Genomic DNA, 6,178 nt, shown 5'->3' on the forward strand with positions numbered 1-6,178 from the left:
TGTAGGCTGCTTTCTAGGTCTTGACTCCTCTCCTACAGTAAAAGTAAGAATCCGTTCCCCGTTCATTATATTTACCTGTAAGGTAACACAGGTTTTGCTTTTGGGAGCCTCTTAATTGCAGCTTTATAAAGAGGCTCCACGGGCAGAATAGGGGGAAATTAATTGGTCTTCCAGGGAGCAGCTGAACATAGGTCTGGTAATTGAATTTCACAATGAATGCCTCCCTCTAGGTGGCCCAGAGCGTGATCCGGAATGGATATCTGAGGTTTCCTCTGTGTAAATGGCTTGGGCCCCTCGACGTTTATATTTTTTGGTGAGCATCACTCATTCACACTTTCATCAAGAAGAGAGAAATTTACATTTCCTTACAAACTCTAAAATGACAGAAAGGAAAGAAAAGGCATGTGGAGCTGGCCTCATCTGGAGATGCAATTTGGCAGGCCCTTTGCAGAGACTGGGGAAGTGCCAACTCAGAGAATAAATTACTGCTTGAAAACAGGCTGCATCAAAGTGAAGCTGCAGACCCAGCTGCTGGGTATCAGGGCCTCAGGGCTCTGTGCCAAAAGGAGTTGTGTCTGGTGAGGTGGGGAGGAGGAAGAAGGCTGGGGTCTTGATGTCAGTCAATACGTTGCTCTGGTGGGTACAGACTTAACCATTCTCCTTGAGATTTAACTTGCCCAGCAACCCAGTAACCTGTGAGTTTCTGTCTCAATAGAATAGTTACTAGTAAATCACCCTGCCCTTGGGATTGGCATATAAGACATACAACCATCAACCCTGTATAGCACCAGGGCAGGCACCAGACCTCCTGAAGTCCAGGTTAAGACCAGCAATACAAAATACAGTCAGCTGCCTGGATCTGTGGGTTCAGTAGCTATGGATTCAATTAACTAGGAATAGAAAATATTTTATAAGCCTCACCATATTTATATTGAATATGTATAGTTCTTGTTATGATTCCCTAAACAATAGTCTTGAAAATATTTACATAGCATTTATACAGTATGAGATAGTGAAAGCTGCTTTATGTTCTTAAGCCATTTAAGTATATGAGAGGATGTGTGTGGGTAATATACAAAGCCTGCAGCAGTTTTTCATTTCTTATGTGCAGCCTAAGAAATGATTCCAGAGCCTTGCACATACCAGCAAGCTGGGAACCCCTGAGTTATATCCCTAGCCCATTGTCTTACGTATAGGACTTGAAAATCTTTTGATTTTGGTATCTGACAGGTATACATGTATATATGTGAGTGCGTGTCCTGGAACCAAGCCTCTGTATATACTAATGGATGATTATATATCACTAACAATATATAGAATAAATAGGAATGTGATATGAACTACAAATGCAAATCACATATATAATTTAAAATTCCTTAGGGGCTGAAAAGACAGCTCAGAGGCTAAGAGCAGTTACTGTTCTTCCAGTGGGCCAGCACTCATGTCATGATTACATGATCACTGGGCTTTGTTGGCCACCAGTCTAGTGGTGAGAGACTTTGTCTCAAAGAGTAGTTAGGTCCAAGGCCTACCCTCTTTCTCCCACCCACATAGCACTGCTGGTGACATTGTCCTAAGTAGAAGGACTTTGGTGCAGTAAACAGAAGGATTGTTGCTACGTTTCTGTTTACCAGAAAGCAGATTTGCTATAGTGGATTCCTGATTTCTAGAACCCCTGTTAACCTTCCCCCAGAGCTCACCTACTTTAGAGAAGGGTACCTACTTCCAGCTCAGTCCTGACAGCATGTTTTGACTCAGTGTGTCCACTGTGTCCCCTGCTGAATGTCATATAAAATCTACTTGCTTTCCAGTCATTTTGTTCTCTCTGTCCTCAACCCCCATCCCAGTGATGGCCTGGGCAGTTTGATCCCCAATAAACCTTTCCTTCAACTGACATGTAGTCTAGTTTGGTAGCTTTTCTGCACAGTCACTAATAAGTACAATGTAGGGTAATAGGATAGGATGTCCTTCATCCTGGCTGCTGCACATCTGCATGAGTGTGCACATCTGCATGAGTGTGCACATCTGCATGAGTGTGCACTGCTATGTGAGTATGCATAGCCGCTCACCTGTGCCTATATCAATAACAAGCAAACAAAGCACAAATAAAATAAATATGGAAGGCCAGTGAGACAACTAAGTAGGTAAAGGAACCTGCCTTAGAAGCCTGAAGATCTGAGTTTGATCCCCAGAGCCATGTGAAGGTGGATCCTAAGTCTGTGGCCTGCTGGGCATAGTAGCACATGCCTTTAATTCTAGCACTATAGAGGCAGAGGCAGGTGGATCTCTGTGAGTTCCAGGCCAGCCTGGGCTAAAGAGTGAGTTTCAGACCAGACAAAGCTACAGAGTAAGATTCTTTCTCAGTAAACAAAAAACAAACACAAAATAATAATAATAATAATAATAATAATAATAATAATATAATAAAGTCTGAGGCTACAGATGCCTGGGCTAAATGATGAGACTCTGTTCCAAAAATAAAAGTAAGAAAGATCCCACTACTGAGATGAATCCATGAAAGGAAAGAAAGTGAACAAGATTGTTGTACCTTGCTGATGGAACTGAAAGTTTCAGAAAAACAAACTTGAAATAATTCAAAGACCAAAGCTGTCCACCCCACAGAAATAAAACACACCCCTGACTGGGGGAGGAAACCTTGGACCAGAACATTTAGCAGAAGCCGAGGACAGAGAGCAGAGACTGGGCTCACTGAGAAAGCAAGGACTCAGCTGCCAAGGAGAGCTGCCTGCCCACATAAGGTCCTTGAATTGACAAAGGGCAGAAAAGACACCCAAGGCAACTCTTTGATTCTGTTCCAAAGGGGAAAGCAAACTGATTTTAATTACTGAGGGTTAGGGATTATGGGTGATGCAGAGAAAATAGAATACATAAAGTCATGAACACTTGAGCAAGATACAAAGATTTAGCATACTCTCTTGTTCTTTCAGTGTATGTGTACACGTGTATGCAAATGTGGCTGCCGTTCTGGTTTCACTCAGTTGCTGGGACAAGTATCATGGAAAGCGACTTAGGGCATGAAAGGCTGACTCCAGCTAACAGGTTACAGTCCATTGCTAATGAAAGCCAGGCCAGGGACTTTAAGCAGAAGCCATGGAGGAACACTGCTTGTTGGCTCACAGGTTCATGCTCAGCTAGATTTCTTAGCCCAGGGCCTAGGGAATGGAGATGTCCACAGTGGGCTGGGCACTCAAGGATAATCCCCGACTGACAAGTCCACAGGCCAATCTTATCTAGGTGGTTCTTCATTTGAGACTCCCTTCTCAGGTGACTGTAGGTTGTGTCAAGTTGACTAGAACACATGTGTGAATATCCGCCCCCACCAAACACACACAATCAGAAGTGATACAACCACAGACCTTCTGTGGGAAGAAAACATAATTAATTAAAAAGACAGATGGAAATTGCTTTTACATTTCAAAACATGATAAAAGTATAATGAAGTCTAATTAAGTAATTTTTTTCTTTTTTGCAGGGCTAGGCATTGAACCAAGGACAGCACACATCCAAAGTGCCACTACTAGGCTGTTTCTCCAGCCCCTTAATTTTATTTTTCAAAAAAACTTAAGGTGAGATGACAAAATCAGATGGATAGAACCCAAAGAGGCTAATTGAATGCCCAAATTGCTAATTATGCCTATTATGACTAATAAATTAAGACCACAGAGAACACATTTCTGAAAAACAGAAATACTGACACAAAGGAGGGACTCTAGATAACCCCCGTGAGCTCAGAGGGAAGGAAAATGATCTAAGAACCAGGGAGGTTGTCAGAAGGCTCAGTCCCTGAAGGCACCTGCTACCAAGCCTGCCTCCGCCCAGGTGTGATGCCGGGGTCCATAGCAGAAAGAGAAAACTGACTCCTGTAAGTTGTTCACATGCACACGCACACTAACACGCACACAGGAAATACATTTGGGAGGAAAAAGCATAGCTGGACATAGTGGTACCTGCCTTTAATCCTTGCACTCAGGAGGTTGAGGCAGGCAGATCTCCGTGTGTTCAAGGCCAGCCTGGTCTACAGGGTGAGTTCTAGGACAGCCAGTGCTACACAGAGAGACCCCGCCTCAAACCTGTCTCAAAACAACAACAGCAGCAACAACAACAACAACAACGACGATGACAACAGCCTAACAAGCACAGGAAGCAAAGAGTCACTGTAAAGACAATTGATGGGGTCTGGAGAGATGGCTCAGCAGTTAAGAGCACTGACTGCTCTGCCAGAGGTCCTGAGTTCAATTCCCAGCAACCACATGGTGGCTCACAACCATCTGTAATGGGATCCAATGCCCTCTTCTAGCGTGTCTGAAGACAGCTGCAGGGTACTCATATAAATAAGAAATAAATAAGTCTTTAAAAAAAAGACAATTGACATCATGGAATTGGAGACTACAACAAGAGAAGAGGTATCAAAATGACAAAGCAAGATTTCTCTGAATGAAACAAAGTACAAACCCAAATATAAAGAAACATGGTGTTCCTGGAGACTTTAACTAAAAATATATCACACTGAGAAATAATCCACAATGAGAATGCCAGAACATTTCGTGAGAAAAGAACAATTTCAGCAGTGTCTAGAGAGCATGCAGAGGAAGGAGTTGAATCCCACATGCCTATTAAAACCAACTAACCGTGGAGCAAACTCTTAAGAGAGAAGACTTAAGACTGTTACATTCTTAGAAGAAAAAAATAGGCAAGTCTTGGAAGTGTAACATCACAGGCTAGAGGAACACAAAAGTTCAAATGTATGTGCTGGGGTAGGAAAAACCTACAAAAGGGGAGACAAGATTTGTAAATCATATACCTGTAAGAATCTGTTTCAAGATCCTATAAAAGACACAACTCAACAGTAAAAACAAAACAAAACAACAACAAAATGCTTTAACTAGCTAGCACTCTGAAAGCTGAGGCAGGAGGATTGTGAGTTTGAGACTTGTACTATTTAGTGAGATCCTGTCTCAAAGAAACAAATAGCATATAACCAAACTTAAGAATGGGCAAAGCAGCCGGGCAGTGGTGGTGCACGCCTTTAATCCCAGCACTTGGGAGGCAGAGGCAGGCGGATTTCTGAGTTTGAGGCCAGCCTGGTCTACAGAGTGAGTTCCAGGACAGCCAAGGCTAACAGAGAAACCCTGTCTCAGAAAAAATAAAAAAAAAAAAAAAAAAAAAAAAAAAAGAAAGAAATGGGCAAGCAGCTGGGGTGACATACACCTGTAATTTCATCCACTTAGAAGGCTGAAGCAGGGGGATCTTGAGTTTGAGGGCAGCCTGGGCAACATAGCAGGATGCTGCCTCAAAAATCAATTAGATGAGGGGTGGATACTAAATATATTTTATGCATATATGACATTACTAAAGAGTAAATAGAAAATAAGTAACTCTTAAAGTTAATGGTCTCAACTTCCCAATAAAGAAAAATTAATTAATAAAATAAAATGAAAATCAGTGAAAGATTTAAACGGACATTTCTCTAAAGAGATTCCAATTGCCAAGAAGCACAGGGACAGATGTTCAGTCATCATTAGTCACCAGAGAAATTGCAAATTAAAAACAACAAACAGAAAACAGTATTGGGGGGAAATTGGACCCTTATTAAGATGCTGCCAGGAACCTAAACTAGAAAAGTCTCCTGGAAAATAACTTGACAATTCCTTGAAAGAGACTTGGGGAACCCCTTCTACATATGCATCCAGAAGAACTGAAAACATGTTTGCAGTGAAATTCATACCGATGTTTGGACAACATTATTCATTCCAGCCTCAAACTGAAAACAACCCAATTGCTACACAGCACTGGTTTATTGATAGCTGCTGTAGTGGCTAATCTTGTTAATCACTCTGACGCAGACTAGGGTCCTGAACTGAATAAAAAGAAGTCTGATGGAGCAGCAGCTTTTATCTGTCTCTACTTTCTGAGGAAACAATGTAACCAGCTGCTTCACATTCCTGTAGCGGACTTTCCACTCCATGATAGACTGAACCCTCAAAGTCTGAGCCAAGATAAACATTTCCTTACTCGAGTTACTTTTGCCAGGTATTTTTTTTGTTGTTGTTGTTACAGCCATGAGAAAAAAATAATACACATACAACAGAGTATTGTTTACCATTACAGAGAGATGGGATTCTGAAACATGCTATAACATGAATGAACTTTTAAACAA

The sequence above is a fragment of the Arvicanthis niloticus genome, chromosome 2, assembly GCF_011762505.2.
Source record: "Arvicanthis niloticus isolate mArvNil1 chromosome 2, mArvNil1.pat.X, whole genome shotgun sequence".
Taxonomy (NCBI): Eukaryota; Metazoa; Chordata; class Mammalia; order Rodentia; family Muridae; genus Arvicanthis; species Arvicanthis niloticus.